At 34.3% G+C, this 18,991-nt stretch overlaps 1 long non-coding RNA gene across 2 annotated transcripts; it reads left to right on the top strand.

Annotated features, from left to right (window-relative positions):
• The first annotated feature begins 2,464 nt into the window (after positions 1 to 2,464).
• Positions 2,465 to 17,762, top strand: LOC123392251. 2 transcript variants are annotated; one of them, XR_006606966.1, is made up of 3 exons: positions 2,465 to 2,606; positions 9,341 to 9,438; positions 17,659 to 17,762. It is a non-coding gene; the product is annotated as an uncharacterized LOC123392251 (long non-coding RNA). The 2 variants fall into 2 exon arrangements; XR_006606965.1 differs by having other exon boundaries at positions 2,465 to 2,618.
• The last annotated feature ends 1,229 nt before the right edge of the window (positions 17,763 to 18,991 follow it).

The following is an 18,991-nucleotide window of genomic DNA, read 5'->3' as shown; positions in this document are numbered from 1 at the left end:
AAAACTTTTATTCTTTTTATTAGACAATTGCATTAGTTTTCTATTAGTGCTATACCAAATTACCACAAACCTAGTGGCTTAAAATTAATACAAATTCATTATTATCTCACTGGATGTCAGAACTCTGAAGCAGGTTTCACTGAGTTCAAATGGAACTGTTAGCAGGGCTGCTGTACTGGGTGGAGGGGAGTGGGGGAAAGAATCCATGTCTGTGAATATCCCAGCTTCTAGAAGCCAGCTCCCTGCATCCCTTAACTCATGGCCCCTTCCTTCATCATCAAAACCAGCAATGTTTCGCCTCCCAATTTCTCTGACTCTCCTTATATAAGGACTTTTGTGATTAAATTGGGTCCACCTGGATAACCTGAGGGTCATCTCCCATCTAAAATTCTCAGTTTAATCACTTTTGCTGGGTAAATTAACATATTCACAAGGATTAAGATGCAGACACATTTGGGGAGCCATTAGTTTGCCTATCACAATAATGTTCCTTCTTGACAGTGAGTCTCTGTTTTATAAAACTTACTCTATGAAGATGTCAGTTGGTTCTAAATCAATTTTTGGTCTGCAAATTTAAGTCCTAACTAAAGAGAATATAGGAACTGAAGAGATGCTAACAAAGTCAGATCTATGAAATAAAATGAATAGAATTATTGATGCTGGTACTAAACTATTATAAAAATATGTCTCATGCATATGCTCATGAGTATCTTTTGATATTATGTTAATATATACAAAACAAGTTATAGGGAGGCACACCATGTTGCAGAAAAAATTATTCCAAACAAGCTACTTCTCAGTTATAAGTTGTCTTTTTAATCTACTGATGTATGGAATTGTACTATCAATGACATAGATTGCTTAAAGTAGATCAAATAAGTTGATCATATGTAAATAATAAAAAAGTACTTTAGACATATTGTGAACACATATTTTTAATTTTATTTAATTCTGTTAAAATACATTTAGGTTAAAGAAAGATGATTTAGAAACCTTTGCTTCTTAGTTCCAGAATCCTCTAGAATATGGGAACAAATCTGCCCCCTCCAGTAATGTTTTTCCTTTCTACCATTTTCACATGTAAACTAATTTTGCTCTTTGACTGGCTCTTTAAAACTGAGGCAATCCTTTCCTATTTACTGTTAGATTCAAGTCAAAATTCAAAACCAATTTTCTTATTAAAATTGACTAATAAAAATAAAGTAAAGTACATGGTTCTAAGATGAATTGTTAGTTTGGTCTGGGGTTTTTGTTTGTTTGTTTGTTTGTTTTTTTCCACTGTTTTATGAACTGATTCTAAATGTTCCTTCAGACTTTGGACAAATCATTAATTATTACCCAGAGGATGCCTCCTATTGCAACACAAGTGTCCAGAATTTAGTCTTTACTGGGCCTCTCAGGTGAGCCAAATTCTGACTGGCTTTCAAGTTTAAGCTTAAAGCTAGTTTGATTTGATTTAATCTTGGATTATGTGAAAGATCATTGATTTTTCTGACTGTGTGACTTTTGTTTTGTTTCCAATTTTGACAGTGCTTTGAGATGGCTTTTCCTCCAAAAGCACTCCATAAAAATGAAGTTGTGGTTAAAAAAAAAAAAAAAAAAAAAAGCCTTGCTTTAAGGTTACCTGGTGATATCCCCACATGACATTTGCTTTAAAAGAATTCTGTGAGAAATAAACAGACTTGCCAAAAGGAAAATCGTTCTTAAAAAAAAAAAAAAAAAAAGAAGAAGAAGAAGAAGAAGAGGGGAGAAAAAAACAAAACCCTGCTACTGAAGATAAGTAAAAAGGATAATGAATGTTATAATCTCCAAAAATTACTGTCCTACTTATCAAAGTTTATATGTCAGATGAAGGGATAGTAGATTAAAAGAAATTTATTTGTTTATATGCACAAAGATGCCAAGTTAATCCCCCTTTTCTTGTGCTAAAACTTGATTAAGCTGTTCTGGACATACTCTTTTCTGAAAGTTAGAGAAGCAGATAAATAGTGAGTGAAAGGTCTATGATGACCCGACAATCAAAATGAATGAATATACAAACACAGCATTTATTAAATCAACTGATACAAAACATGAGAGCCCATTTCAATTAAGAAACTAAAGAATAGAATTTAACTGAGGGCTTAAGTTCTGAGTAGGCAACTTGATCACCTAACTAACACAAGGTTATAAATCATCCTTTATTAATAAGTCAATTCAATTCACAATTTTTGGCAGACACAGTTCTAGGCCCTGGGAATAAATTTGTAAAGGGGATTGATGGTGTTCTTTTCCACATGAACCATAAAATTCATTGGAGAAAATGAACAATAAACAATTAATTTCAAATATAATGATTATGAACGCAGTAGAAAGAAATGTTATGGGACCATATGGCAAAACAGTCTAACCATTGTTTCTATTCAATTGCCATTCAGATTCTTTTTTGTTTTGTTTTGCTTTTTAAGATTTTTTTTTTTTTTTTTTTTTGACAGAGGGAGACATGGGACTCCATCCCAGGACCCTGGGATCATGACCTGAGTGGAAGGCAGATGCTTAACGAATGAGCCATCCAAGGCTCTGCCATTCAGATTCTTTAGTGTGATGTCCCACCATCCCCTAGGGTAGTAAGTAGGATGGTAAATGCTTCTTTTCTTTTTCCCTTTTTTTCTCCATTTCTTTTATCTATCCTGCCCCTTTACATAAATATCCATATAAACTATGTGCTCACCCTCTTCTGCTCGGAATGGACACTTAGCAAAGAACATATGGACACCACCCTGCCTTCAAAGTGTTTAAAATAAACAAGGTTATGTAAATAAATCCAAATTGGTATGAGAGAGAAAACTAATTAGTCTGGGGTGCTATCTGATAAATTGATTTGAGGAGGTGACACTTAAATTGAGATTTTTTTTTTTAAAGAATAGAAAAATAAATGTTTTCCAGGCAGACAGAATAACAGTATATGTGAAGTCTTCACCACAGGAAAGAGTTGGAAGAATTAAGACTCCCGCTGTGAAGAGTTTGGATCAAGGAGAGAAGGGAGGTGCTCCAGAGACACATGAATGTTTAATAGTGAGGATGTTAAGGACTAAAAAGCCAATTTAATATAGCATTTCATCACGTGGTCTTAAATGATAATGTTAGTGAGTATTGAAGCTGGGGATAGGGAGAACAAAATGATGCTTCAGAAGGCTGGTCTGGTGACAGGAAGTCAGAAAGTTTTAAGGATTTTGCCTATATACACTGTGTTTATAGGCTTTTATAGGTTTTCTGATCTGTTAAACAATATGAAAATGCTATAGACTTCTATATTATTGGAGTTCTTTCAGTCTTCTTTATAGAATTCAATTTGTCTAGGCAGTGCCTCATAGGGGAGGATAGCCTTGGTGGAAATATAAAAAATCAGTATCTGCTTATCCTTGAGTTAGTTTATCATAGGTTGATAGCTGAAATACAATCATGTTACCAAAAAAAAAAAAAAAATGTGTGTGTGTGTGTGTGTGTGTGTGTGTGTGTGTGTAATTCCCTCTAGAGTACCTCAAGGGAAAGAACTATTTCATTTATTTTTGTGACTTTTTAAAGATAGCTGATATGTAGGTCAATAGAACATAATAGAATTCCCAGAAGTAAACCCAAGCATACATAGTCAATGACTCTTTGGCAAGGGTGCCAAGAATTTACAATGGGGAAAGGGTAGTTTCTTCAATAAACGGTGTTGGAAAACTGGATGTCAAAATACCAAAGAATGAAACTGGACCCTGTTCTCACACCATCAATTCAAAATGGATTAAAGACTTAAATGTAAGACCTAAAGCCACAAAAATCCTAGAAGAAAACGTAGGAAAAAATTTCACTGACACTGATCTTTGCAATGATCTATTGGACATGACACCAAAACACAGGCAACAAAAACAAAAATAACAAGTGGGATCACATTAAATTAAAAGCTCCTTCACATCAAAGGAAGCAATCAACAACAACAACAAAAAAGCCAGCCTATGGGAGAAAAAATTGCAAGCCATATATCTGATAATGGGTTAATACCCAAAATATTCACAAAACTCCTACAAGTTAAAAGAAACGAAACCAAAGAGCAAAGTGAAATTAGAGTTTTTTCGTTTTGACCAACATTTTTATGTGTTATGGAGTAATAACAATTTTCTCCACATTTCTTTTTCTCTCTAGGTTCCAACCCATCCTCAACAGGGTAGACAAGTTGATCTTTGACAAAAATAAAACAGTTCATACTACCTTTGTGACACTGGGAATAAAACCATCCTTTTCCCTTCAAAAATTCCCTTCATTTACAAGGACAATAGGATGCCCCACAGGTTTGGCATAACAAGAGACTTCTTCCCACATTCTTCATCCTCACAGTGGTCGAAGTGTGCATACACACAAAGAAAAGACCACTCTTCCTCGAATACCCATTCAGAGAAAATCCCTACCACTCAGACTAAAACATGCTTCCTTAGAATTCCCCTTCCGTTGATATAAGTCAGGAGAGACTCCCCAAATTTCAGCAAGCTCTAACAGGTAATGACTTTGCCACATTTATCTGCCTTGATTTTACAAGGACTTGATTTTAATCGGTTCACGACTGAAACTTCTGGCTCTGGATTTATCCCAAAGCTCCTACCTTCTAATCTTTCCTTATTGCTACTTCACTATCCCTCTTTTTTTTTTTTTTTTTATTTTATTTATTCATTTGACTGAGATCACAAGTAGGCAGAGAGGCAAGCAGAGAGAGAGAGGGAAGCAGGCTCCCTGCCAAGCAAAGAGTCGGATGCAGGGCTCGATCCCCGGACCCTGGGATCATGACCTGAGCCGAAGGCAGAGGCTTTAACCCACTGAGCCACCCAGGGACCCCTCGCTATCACTCTTGAAAACCTTCCATTATGCTCCTGGAGAAAAAATCTCTAGGCCCTGAGTCATTGTTTTGAAGCATCTTCTTGTCATTACAAAAGACACCACTTTAGCTATAGCCTTCTCCATTGATGAAGGTATTTTTTTTTAAGCTCCTCACAACCTTGATCTCCTTACTCCTTGATTCCATTTCCATACTCTTCTCCCCTCTCTCTCTTTAAAACTAGCATGGAATCCATGGAATCTGAGTCTCTCAGTGGCTACCTCTTATTCTTGTCTACTACCAAGTACACGAGACTTAGTAGATTCTCCCACTTTTTAATCTTTTTAACTTTGAGAGCTCCTCAACACAACTCTGGTGAGTTTTCTCAGTGATTTTACTAGTTTCTCTTCCTGACACCTGGAACTTCAGTTTCTGAATTTCTCTCCTATTGATCTCATCCTTCACTCTGAGTCACTCTCCGAAGTGTATGCTAGAATGTGTCATTACCTGTAATAGAATTTGCCATTACCTATAATGTCTAATACTATTAGAACCTCATTCATTCAACGTGAAGTATCCTGTTCTCTGCTCACTACACTCTTTCTAGCTCATTTCATTGAATATTTTAACAATCTTTTAAACCCTATGGAAACTTTTCACTCTCCACATTCCCTTCATGTTCATTCTTTCCTACTAGATTATGTCCCATAATCAATCATTAGAATCACTACATTTCATATACACTCTACTTCTTTATTCCTCCCTTGCTTTTTGTACTCTTTGGTAGAATGAGTAGCCAATAAAATCCATCTTTCCACTTTTTCCACATTTATGTCAATGAAGTTGAATGAATATGGATAAAAATAGATAACATAAAAACGTACCATTTTGATGGTTTCACTTTATACTCATGATTATAAATATCAAGTAGACTTTTAAGGCTACTCAGAGTCATACCTTACTTATACCATTCACTCTCCTAATTTCCTAAGTGTTAATTTCAGCTCTTTAATCTTAAGTCAAATGCATTTTCATTAGACTCATTCTTACTAATGACTTTGATTCTCTGTGAAAATTGCAGGCAACTTAGCAGAATTTCTCTCAAATTCCCATTGTCATATCTATTCACCTACCGGGATCTGTACCCATATCATCTGCCATGTCACTTGTTACTCTTTTGAAATACTCTCAACATTGACACTGAATCTCATCTCCTCCCTCTAAAACGTTGCTTCAAATATTGGTGCTTCTTTTATAACATCAGATTTTTCCTTTCTATTAGATCTCTTTATACTATCATACAAACTTGTTATTAGTTTTCACATCTTTATAAAAGGAAACAAAACAAACACAAACCGCAATTTTCCCTTGATCCATCTTTTCCCATATGCTACCTTTCCATTTATTTTTTTTGCATCTCTTTGCAGCAAAACTCTTTGCAGATATTATACTTACTCACTGTGTTATTTCAAATGCCTCTCCTCCCATTATTTAGAACACATTCCAATCAGACTTTCAGTCCAACTACTTTACTTCATTGAGGTAGTTTCTGTCATGGCCACCATGCTAGCATGTCTTCCATGCTACGAAATCTGATAGTTTCCAATCCTCAATTTACTTGATCTTTCAATTTGCTTTTTATATCCTATTTATGATCCTAATTCCTTTTAGTTTTCTTCTTATTTCCCTGGTCACTCCTTTCAATTTCCTTTGCTGTTCTCCTTTCCTTCATTCTAGAGTGCCCAGGATCTTCTTTTCTTCTCTGAAATCACTCCTTTGGAGAGATACATATCATTCCTTGTGTAACTTTCAATACCATCTATTTGTCATCAGCTCTCAGATTTATATACCTACACAAAAGCAATCATCTGAATTTGTATATCTATCTGCCCATTTAACACTTGCCTAAGATATTAGTAGATATCTCATAATTAATATTTCCCTCAAAATTAACATCCCCAAACCTGAACTCCTGATTGTGCATGTACTGCCAACCTCTTTACATAGTCTAATGCAACTATGTTAATGAAAACGACTTTTTCAGTTTCAACCTAAGATCCTAAACTTCTTCCTTTCTCTCATACTCTACATCTAATTCATACAAAATACTGTTGAGTCAATTTTCAAGTTCCATTAAAAATTGGACTGCTCCTAACCTCTTTTGCTGAAACCTGATTTTCAGGAGGATGGCTACAACTTCCTAACTGTTCTCCCTGCTCCCCATGCTCCCTTTCCAAGCAGTCAGTGTAATCTTTTAAAAAGGTAAAGCAAATCATTCTACTTCTCTCTTCTAACCTTGCTAATAGATCTCCATGTCAATCAAAGTAAAAGCCTAAGCCTTTCTAATTGCTTACAAAGCTCTACAAGATCTGCTCTTCCTCTTCCTTCCTTCTCTCATCACATTCTGAGCTCTTACTTTGTTATTGCCCATTCCACTCTACTCCAGAATACAGGCTTCTTGGTCTGACCCAGACGCAACTTATATCCTCCCAATTGAAAGCTTTTGCATTGGCTAGAATGCCCCACACCCCCACCCCAATATCCATATAGCTTTCCCCCAACCCAGTTTCAAATGTTTATTCAGATCTCCTGTTTTCAATGAGGCCTATCCCGAACACTTTATTTAAAATTTTTTCTCTCTTCTCTTACCAGCATTTTTAACTTTCACATAACTTAAGTACATTACATGAGACTCATAATAAGTGTTCAACAAGTATTTTCAATGAAAGAAAAGCCATTCGAAAGTTTCCCAAAATTTAAAGTAAAATCAAATGCCCTATTGTGTTTTCCCCCCATCTATTTATTTATTTGACAGAGAGCAAGAGACAGCAAGAGAGAACACAAGCAGGGGGAGTGGGAAAAGCAGGCTTCCCACTGAGCAAGGAGCCCAATGCAGGGCTCCATGCAAAGGCTCTATGCAAAGGCTCAATGCAGGGCTTGATCCCAGGACCCTGGGATCATGACCTGAGCTGAAAGCAGGCACTTAATGACTGAGCCACCCAGGTGCCCTGCCTTATTATGTTCATAAAGCATCTGCCTAGATTTCCAAACTCAAACCACACTCTATCTTCCTAACTTACTTGGTTTCAGTCACTCTATCTTCAGTTTCTTGAATACACCAAATTCTTTTTCTTTTTTCTTTTTTTTTTTAAAGATTTTATTTATTTATTCGACAGAGAGAGATCACAAGTAGGCAGAGAGGCAGGCAGAGAGAGAGGAGGAAGCAGGCTCCCCGCTGAGCAGAGAGCCCGATGCGGGACTCGATCCCAGTACCCTGAGATCATGACCTGAGCCGAAGGCAGCAGCTTAACCCACTGAGCCACCCAGGTGCCCCCAAATTCTTTTTCACCTCAGAACCCTCATAACAGCTATTCTTTATCCCAGGTCATTATTTTGTTGACATATTTCATAGTGTTCTCCCCTCTGATGTCACCTTAAGGGTCATATTTTGAATTGTTTTGCCTAACTACCTTCTCTTAATGTTAAATACCCATCTTATCCTACATCATAAGGTCATATTCTCCATTTCTTTTTAGTTATTTTTAAATTATCATTATTACCCACTGATTCTTCTTTCTAAAAGAATGTATATTCAGTTATATTAACATATGGTCTGCTTGTTTAAAGATGTAGGCCCTCACTGAGCAGAGTTTCTGGCTAATCACATGGCCCCAATAAATGTTAGCCTTTAGTTTATAAAAACACAAACAAAACAGGACATTTTTGGAAAATAGCCATGGTGTGACCTCCAATGGTTGCCCTTCCCAGGTTTGCCCATCAGAGTCTTGGGCCTGGAACCCTTCCTTACCGAGGGGTAAAAAGCTCTTACTGTCTTGTGAAGGGCTTATTTCCAAATGTGGGAATAACTTGCCCTATTTCAGACTCTGAATATTCCTTTGTTCTGCTTATGTGAATGTATCATATGACACATGGCCAATTCCATTACTATATCCAGACCCTGCAGTGAGAGGATGGAGTCCTTCTTCTAGAGCATGAGAAGGGTGTACTTAGGCCGATTGTACTGAATCAGCTGTTGGGAGGGTACCACTGGCCATGGAATACTGTTATTCACTATTGAAGCTAATCTTGCTTTGTCTTTTCTCTATGTGAGTAAAACTCTGCTTATCTGGTACTTGATTGTGTTGTGTTTTCTTGGTGAATCCAATACCAAGATGCAGTGGGCAAATGTGTTTCAACTTCTACTTCTGATGGCTGGCATAATGATGACCTTTGCTATTCTCCATGTAAATGGAATTCTACCCCATGCTGGTGACCAGTGTCTGCTGTGCTTGCTGGACAGAAGAGAATACAAAGTGTGATTCATAAGTTAATGACACTAGTTTGCAGGCAGTGCAGAACAGAGTTTAAGGGTGCAGCTATGCTGTCAGAGGTTTGAATTTCAGTTTGAATTCTGCCATGTACTTCTCTAAAGTGACTGTACATCTGAGTTTTGTATGACTGTCTCTGATTTTGTTTGCTGAAAGCATTTTTCTACTTTCAATATTAAAGCTGTCCCGAGTTGTAAAGAAAATTGTATGTCCCTCCACTCCAAAGAAGCATTTCTTCTTGGGACAAGCCTTTCTTGATCCAGTTCCTCCACTTGTAAGGTAAGACTAAAAATGATGCATAGCTCCTATAGATATTGAGAAGATTAAATAACTATATATATATAAATGGGAAAGCATATAATTTTTGTGTTTACTATATGCACACAACATGAAAGTCATAGAGCTCAGACTAATCAATATATTATTGACAAATGTATCACTGACAAATTTTGTTATAAAAATTCCTTTCATCACCCTATATTTATATTAAATATAAACTTTGTAGAAATATAGAAATTTAAAAAACAAAGCTTCATCTGACAAGACAGGTAAATTAAGTGCCTAATCATTCTCTTTATGAAAGGACAAAACACATTGTACATTTACACTGGAGTTTCAATAGTATATTTCTCAATGACTGCCTACTTCCTTGTGGGTAGAGATACCAAGAAATAAACTGTTAAAGCATTCCCCATGACATTATCAGTCAGAAAGGGTAAAGGCTTTTCTCTGGATATATAATATACGTTAGTAGAAAATATTAGTTCAGGTATATAAAAATGCATTTAAATGCCCATTGTAAGAAATACATTTGTTGTATAGCTTTAGTTTATTCTTTTTATTACTCAAAAATTCCTTCCTTCTTGGGAACCTGAGTGGCTCAGTTGGTTGGGCAACTGCCTTTGGCTCGGGTCAAGATCCCGGAGTCCTGAGATGGCGTCCTGCTTCAGGGTCCCAGCTCCACAGGGAGTCTGCTTCTCTCTCTGACCTTCTCACTTCTCATGCTCTCTCTCTCTCTCTCTCTCTCTCTCAAATAAATAAACAAAATCTTAAAAAAAAAAAAACCTTCCTTCTTGAAACTTTGTGACCTTTTCAATCTTATTACCTAATTTTTAATTTTTATTTTCTAACAAAATTACAAGATCTTTTTTATTTAGTATATTTATTTAAAATCATATACTTGGAATTACCATCGTACATCAAGGATATAGAAAGAAAAGAAAATGTTACTGTTCATTCAACAGTGAAGGTTATGAGCTAAAAATTCTTAACATCTAAAATAGAACACAATTAATTTTAATAAGCTAAAGTGCAACAGTAAGGCAAAAAGACAAGATATCTGATAAGCAGCTGTGGGACCTAAAGGTCATCACTAAACATCATTCTCATTTACCCTTTTACTTTTAGTGTCAGGATCTTGTTCTGGCAACATAAGCCCCTGAGATTTCTCAAGCCGTCCCTCTATATTGAGCTACCTTGCTAATTTAAAAGCCTTAGTGATTATGCTCTGTTATGATATTAATGGAAAGGTCAATGAATTCATGAAAATAGCTTTTTTTTTTTTTTTTGCTTTTATGACATTCTGAACCTTTTCTGCTTTTACAATTTTCAACAAGAAACTGATCATCTGGGTCATTTTGCATAATGTGAATGTAAACAGTCACCGTTTGTGATAATATCACTTTCCCTGTCACATCCTGAAGGTACAGAATGAGGATCTCTGGATTGTTTGATACATTCTTTTGCTTTTACTGAAAACAAGAACTTTCATGGGAAGAGAAGAGAGAAAGTGTTTTTAATAAGACAAGCTACAATTTAGAAGCTGAAAAGGTTAAAAATTACCTTCAAAATCTCATATTAAATACTGACACAGAAAGTGCTAAACTTTTCTAGAATGCTTTTAAACAGTGTTTTACATTGAAATTGTCTGTGTATGGTGTCCAAAAGAAAATAGCAGAAGCAAACCCTAGAGAGACTTAAGGTAATAGAGTAAAGGAGTGGCAATATTGCATAAGATAAAACAGAAAATAATATGAAATACTACTCCTGGCATAGATCCAATTCTGTAAGCCATATCATGTTTATATTTTCCTATTTATCACACTCATATATTAAGAGAAGAATTTTAATATTTTTCTCATTATGTGACAAGAGAAATGCCTTTCATATCAAGCCAGGACAAACTTTCTTTTAGAGATGAATCATATAAAACTGTGGAACCCCCCTCTCCCCATTTGTGCCAGCCAATACAATAAGAAAAAGTCAATACAATAAGAAAGTATTGATGCAGATAATCTTGTGATTTGGGGTGAGTATTAATCGCTGCTTAAATGGAGTTTGTAAGCCAAAGCAATGTTGAGGACTTGGCCTGCGCGTGAATAATGGACAGGCTCCTCATTTCATTTTGTGTATATTCAGAAGCAAACTAAACTGTATTCTAGCAAGTTTCAATAGTATCTAAGGACAAGTTCTGGCTATACACTTTTGGTGGCCAATGTTTAGGGAGTCAAAGATTCTTTAGACACATATTACCATTGATCAGCAAAAGACTACTAGGCATAATTTACCATGTTTCATAATATGTTAACTCCGCAACTCTGGACACAGAAAATCTGGTTTGGTGTTGTAGCCTGAATTCACACTGTTTGAGTGTTCCAAAATCACTACAGGAGGCTGGTGGTGATCAAGTCAAAAGCACAGATCAGAATCGATTGTAAATCAACTCTGGAAGAGCCCAACACAATCAGTCCTCAGATCGGCCCCACATATTTAGTTCCAAAACCTATGAACACAGGCTCAGTACACACACACACACACACACACACACACACACGTACACTGCATACACATACAAACACACACATACAAACACACACATAAAAGCACACAAACCAGAATAAAAGACCATGAGTGAGAGAAAAAAGTACCTGGAGAAAATAAGGAAACACAGATCAGAAGCCTGTTTAAGATTCCAAGAGAGAAGTCACAGATATAAATACAAAAAATATAGAATTATATATATTTTATGACATATATATAATATATATAAATATATATAAATAAGGTCTATATAGAATCTCTCACTAGATTTTATTAAAGATATTGAAAAAAATTGAAAAGATAAGCTACAGTGGCCAAATAATATTTGTATGTCACGTATCTTTTTTCAATTTAAATTCAATTAATTAACATGTAGTGTATTATTAGTATCAGAAGTGATTCATCAGTCTTATGTAGTACCCAGTACTCATTACATCATGGGTCCTCCTTAATGTTCATCACCCAGTTATTCCATCCCCCCATACCCCTTCAACTTCAGCAACCTTCAGTTTGTTTCCTATGATTAAGAGTCTCTTACGGTTTATTTCCCTCCTTGATTTCATCTTGTTTCATTTTTCCCTCCTTACCCCTATAATTCTGTTTTGTTTCTTAAATTCCACATATGAGTGAGATCATATGATAATTTTTCTTTCTCTGATTGATTTATTTCACTTAGCTTAATAATTCCATCCACATCATTGCACATGGCAAAATTTCATATTTTTGATGGCTGAGAAGTAGTATTCCACATCTTCTTTATCCATTCTGTTGTTGATGGACATCTGGGCTCTTTCCATGGTTTGACTATTGTGGACATTGCTGCTATAAACACTGGGGTGCTAATGCCCCTTTAGATCACTGCATTTGTATCTTTGGGGTAGATATCTAGTAGTACAATTCCTGCATCATAGGGTAGTTCTATTTTTAAATTTTTGGAGAACCCTCCATACTGTTTTCCAGAGTGGTTGCAACAGCTTGCATTCCCACCAGCAGTGTAAGAGGATCCCCCCTTCTCCACATCCTTGCCAACATCTTTTGTTTCCTGACTTGTTCATTTTAGCCATTCTGACTGGTGTGAGTTGGTATCTCATTGTGGTTTGGATTTGTATTTCCCTGATGTTGAGTTATGTGGAGCATATTTTCATGTGTCTGTTGATCATTTGTACACCTTATTTGGAAAAATAATGTTTAAGTCTTCTGTCCATTTTTTGATTGGATTATTTGTTCTTTGGGTGTTGAGATTGATAAGGTCTTTATAGATTTCGGAATCTAGCTCCTTGTCTGATAAGACATTTGAAAATATATTCTTCCACTTCCCAGATTCAGGAAGTTCTCCCCTAGGGTAGTTCTTGGCTATAATTAGCTCCAATATACCCTCTACCACCCGCCCCCAATTTCTTTGCTCTTCTTTTGGGATCCCAATTATTCTAATACTGCTTTGCTTTATGGTATCACTTATCTCTCAAATTCTCCCCTGATAATCCAAAAATTGTTTATCTCTTTCTCAACTTCTTTATGTTCCATCATTTATCTTCTATATCACTAATTCTCTCTTCTGCCTCATTTATCCTAGCAGTTGAGCCTCCATTTTTATTACATCTTACTAAGAGCCTTTTCAATTTTGACTTGATTAGATTTTCATTTTTCTATTTCTCTAGAAAGGGATATTTTTTGTGTCTTCTATGCTTTTTTTCAAGCCTCTCTAGTATCTTTATAATCATTATTCTGACATCTTACTAATATCCATACTGATTAGGTCCCTGGCAGTCAGTACTGCCTCTTGTTCTCTTTTTTGAGGTGAGTTTTTCTGTCTTGTCATTCTTGCAGAAAGTGGTCATTTTTATATTTGTAGAATTGCAGCAATTTTTTTCTTAGAACTCCAGTTAAGTTCACAGGTGTTCAGAATGATTTGATAGCTATCTAAATGAATTCCTGGGACCAGACAAAACTAAGGTTTTCTACCCTTCTGTCACCTTGGAAAGTCTCCATAATTCACATATTTAGGAGAAAATCAGAATCTACACTACATAAAGGAATTCTATAAGTAAAACCAAATAAATGTAAAACTAAATAAAAATTTAAAAAATACTGATAAAAGTGATCAAAACCATGAGGACATCAGATAAGAGGAATCCTGAACTATTTATAGTTGTAATTTCCTAATTATATACATTACGTACATTTACATTTACATTGGTAATCAAGGAAATGCAAAATTGAATCCACAGTGAAATATTATTTATACATGCAAGTTTAGAAAACATGAAAGGCTGACAATATCAAGTTTTGTAGAAAAAAGAAGGAATGGAAACACCTATGAAGAGCTGCTTCCTTTAAATTTGGTGTAACCACTTTAAAAATAATTGGATTGGCATGTACTTGCACATGTATCCTAGGAATAAGGATAAAAATTTAAAATATTCCAATATCCATGAGAAGAATGAATAAATATATTATAAAACATTAATTTATCTACAAAATATTGTTCTATAAATACAGTTTAGAATAGTGGTAAAATGAATTATCCCCAGTTACATGCAAAATCAAGTTGCTGGATACCATAGTTATAAGGTTGAGTGAGAAAAGAAAGTTTTTGAGAAAACATTAAGACTTGGTTGCATTTATATAAGGTTTTTTAGAGTTAGCAAAATGTCATAATATATTATTTAAGGACAAAACATACATAGCAAGGTTATGTAGAAAAGCAAGGAGATACTATATAAATGGGTTGAAAAGAAGGTTTCCTGTGAGAAGGAAGAGAATAGAATAATCTCAAAGGGACTTTAAAGAGAAAGAGTGTTTGTTTATATTTTCAGTGGGTTCATGGGCCAATACATGAGCATTTTTAATTTATTTTTATTATATAACTGAAATGTTTTTTTGAAATACTATGTATCTACTCAAAAACAATGGAAACTGCTGAATTTTTTTAGTGTATATTTAAAAAGAATAAGTTATTAATACATTGTAAAGTACATGATCTTTTATTGCAAGTCCACATGTAGCTAATGTTAGACACACATGGGCAATGTATTTAAGCTTATGTTACCTTGCAAAATTGTAAAATTAAAAAGGAATAGTTTGTAGATTTGATTCAGTTATGATGTCTTTGATTCAGTTATATGTCTTTTCATATCAGGGTACACTTACATAATTTATTAATTAATTTTTGAATAACTACTGGTACATTCATTTTAAAGAACATTAAATGTTTTGTTTAATTTGTGTAGATCTTGAATTTTTTTATTTTTAAAATTAAAGCAAATTGTTATTCCAATGTAATTAACATACATAGTGTTATTGTAGACCTTTGGATTACATTTAGAAAAAGGAAATGTGATCATTAAAAATAAGTTGAAAATTATCTCCTTCCTTCATGGATTTTATTTTTTTTATTTTTTATTTTTTTTAAAGATTTTATTTATTTATTTGACAGAGAGAGATTACAAGTAGGCAGAGAGGCAGGCAGAGAGAGAGAGGAGGAAGCAGGCTCCCTGCTGAGCAGAGAGCCCGATGCGGGACTCGATCCCAGGACCCTGAGATCATGACCTGAGCTGAAGGCAGCGGCTTAACCCACTGAGCCACCCAGGCGCCCCCTTCATGGATTTTAAAGTAAAGATATTTCAAAGATTTTTAGGGTTATACACATATATCCATTAAAGATATGTAAAAAGAACTCATAAGAAATTCTTCCCATTATCTATACTTCAGCTATGGGTGTAGCTGAGTGTAGTGACTCAGTGAGTTAAGCATCTTCTCAGGACATGATCTCAGGGTCCTGGGGTTGGGCCCCCAATCAGACTCCCTGTTCAGCAGTTAGTCTGCTTTTCCCTCTTCCTCTGTGGTCTCTCTTGCACTCACTTTCTCTCAAATAAATAAATTCTTTTTAAAAATATTTATATCTAAGAAAATGACAAGATTTGAATTGTGTAAAACTACTCTAACACAATTGTGATTTTGCAAAAAGAGACAGTTATCTATTTTTCAAATTAGATCTTATTCTCTTGCATAACTTCTCACTAAAAATGATACAGTAATGGGGCAAATATAATGGGAGGCAGGGTACATGGAAAATGTTTGATTTCTTTAAGCTCTACTTGAATTTTAAATGGAAAATATCTTTAACTTCTATCACATCAAAGTTACATCTTAAGAGAGAAAATTGTGGTATATGTTACTAAAACTCTCAAAGTCGCCAACACAATATACAGGATCTCCCTGAATTTATGATAAATATTAAATTTTATATCTGATACCCTCCTTGTTCATTTTATTTCATCTGCCAAATCTTTAAGCACAAAAATCACCATGAGTTACTATCTACTACTTATGCAAAAATTTATAACAAATAAACAGAGAATATTAGTACTGGCAGTTTACCTAATGAGATGCTGCTTCAAACGTGCAAGCTCGGCAAATGACTTGTAAAGTGTCATTGGAAATTAAAAGTAACAACATTTTGTGAAAAGTTGCAGCAACCAGCGACTGAAAATGTCTTCACTCAATTCAAATTCCTAAACCTCTGCCTATTTGACAAGATGATGTAAGTACAGGGGCCAAAAATAGGCACAAATTATGCTATAGCATCTGATACTCTTCAAGAGAAAATTTGAGGGAATGATAAAGTGCAATACTGTTTATAATGTTATTCTGAGACTGTTGTGTAAGTTGCTAAGATTTATTTTTACAAAATCCTCCGATTCCATCTTTAATTTATACCTTTCTAAGTCTGCTCAGATAATGAAACAAACTATGGTAGGCTTAGTTTTGATTCTAAAGTATAAAGTATATAGGACTGTTATAAAAATATAGTAGATTATGTTGCTTCCTTCAGTTTTAGCTTTAAATCACAATTATTTTATTTACATTAATCAGTTTATTCTTGTCTACTAAAAGAGTTTTTTCCTTAACTCCATCTTGACAATTACATTTTGAAATGATTTAAGAAGTCTCAGAGATGAAAAATTACTTTTATAATCATGAAGAAAGTATGATTATCAATAATTCCAAATATTTAAAAAGGCTGAGTGACTTTTGGGTAGTGAAATGAACACCTGCACTAGTTTAATGTAAATTGTCACACTCATACCCTTCCTTCCATTTTGATAAGTTTATTTGCTTTGTTTTTAGAACAAAGAAAGAAGCCAATTTTTAAGTAGATAGCTATTACAAAGGATTACTAAATAATCTTATAGTCAGAAATATGTGGATATTCTGTTGAGACTAAGTTAACAGAAACCATTTCTATTCCCTTAATACATATAAAAGGTTTGTTAAAATGAATAGTAGAGGAAATGTGAGTTCACATATCTGAGCTTAAGAGATAGATGAGCTTTTTTTTTTTTTTTTAAAGAACTATAGAATCAGTTTTAGAAATCATAAACCACATATCAGCATTTAACCAATTATATAAATTACTTAGTGGTTCAAGAATTTGGAGGCCTAGGTCAAGAGTGATTATTTACATTAATGTGTATATCACACTATTTTCATGTCTCAGCTCTCATTTTAATAGATACAAAGCACAAAAGGATCTCTCTCTCTCTCTTTTTTTTTTTTTTACTATTATAGTTTTGCATATCATAGGTATAGAGATTTTAATGTTTAAATTTTTAGAAACTTCCATTTTGGTTTTAATATATCATGTTATATTTCTTGTTAAAATTTTATTTCCTGCAGGGATTTTATGTGCTCCTTCCAACAGAACAGTTTCTGCTTATCCAACCTTCTGACCACTGTTCCAGTAGATTCTAAGATTTTGCAGACCTATTAAAAGTGGAGCCTTGAATAAATCTACTTACTAAAGATTTTATAACATCTTCACAAAAATAATAAAGTTTTAAAAAGCTAATTTCAGAGTATTTTTCTTTGCTTTCTTAAAGTCCTTTTTGTATGATTAATTATTAATGTGAATATTTTTCCTATAAATTTTGCCATTTTTAAGGTACATAGATATATTCTTGTAAAATCTTATATAATACAGAAGTATATTACATAAAAAATGATTGATTTTCTAACTTATTTTTTCTTACCCCAGCATTCACTATCATGCCTTTTCTCAGAGATATTAAGATATTTAGGCTTAACATGTATTTTCTAGAACTTTTCACTGCACATATATATTTTTCCCTTTGTAAATTCTGATTTAATTAATTCAGATTTTTTTTTCCCCAGCCTCTCACCATTTCCTCTTCCTTTTAATAACATTTGTAGCTGGGGCGCCTGGGTGGTTCAGTGGGTTAAAGCCTCTGCCTTCAGCTCATGTCCTGATCCCAGAGTCCTGGGATCAAGCCCCGCATCAGGCTCTCTGCTCACAGGGGAGCCTGCTTCCTCCTCTCTCTCTCTCTCTCTCTGCCTACTTGTGATCTCTTTCTGTCAAATAAATAAAATCTGAAAAAAAAATAACATTGGTAGCTAGTGTATTTGAGTCCATATTTTTCCATGATTATAAAAAATACTATTCTAAATTCATTTTGTACTTATTTGCTTTTTAAAAATAGGAGTCACATTACAAACAATACTTTGAAACTTATTTTTTCTCATTTCAAATGCATATTGTATAAACCTCCAGGTAAGTCTTGAACTCATTCACTTAGAACTATATAGTATTCCACTGGGGGTATATGACTCTTTACCCATTGATTATTCTAGAACAAATATTCAAATTGTTTTCAAGTTTTTTTTCTAAAGTGAAATCATGGTTATATAGCCTTGACCACAGACCTGTTTTATTTCTGTGACCAAATACCAAATGAGGGATTACTTTTACTTTAGTTCTAATGGATTTTGCCAAATTTTGAGTTTGTTTTCAAAGCTTTAGCAGATTTTTATGTAAGCTTGGTTATATATTTATGCTAATTCTGATATCTTTTTTTATTATTCAACTCTTTCATCCAGAATCATGGAAAGTGTCTCCATTTGTTCAGTGGTTTTTGTTTCTCCACACATACAGTAAGATTTTATATTTAATTTCAATAGAATATGTATCTTTTGTTAAACAGACATTTGAGTT

This window comes from Mustela putorius, unplaced genomic scaffold (genome assembly GCF_011764305.1).
Source record: "Mustela putorius furo isolate JIRA1106 unplaced genomic scaffold, ASM1176430v1.1 tig00000480_pilon_pilon_pilon, whole genome shotgun sequence".
Classification (NCBI taxonomy): Eukaryota; Metazoa; Chordata; class Mammalia; order Carnivora; family Mustelidae; genus Mustela; species Mustela putorius.
Note: the sequence above shows the minus strand (reverse complement) of the source record. Positions and strands in the feature narration are given on the sequence as shown.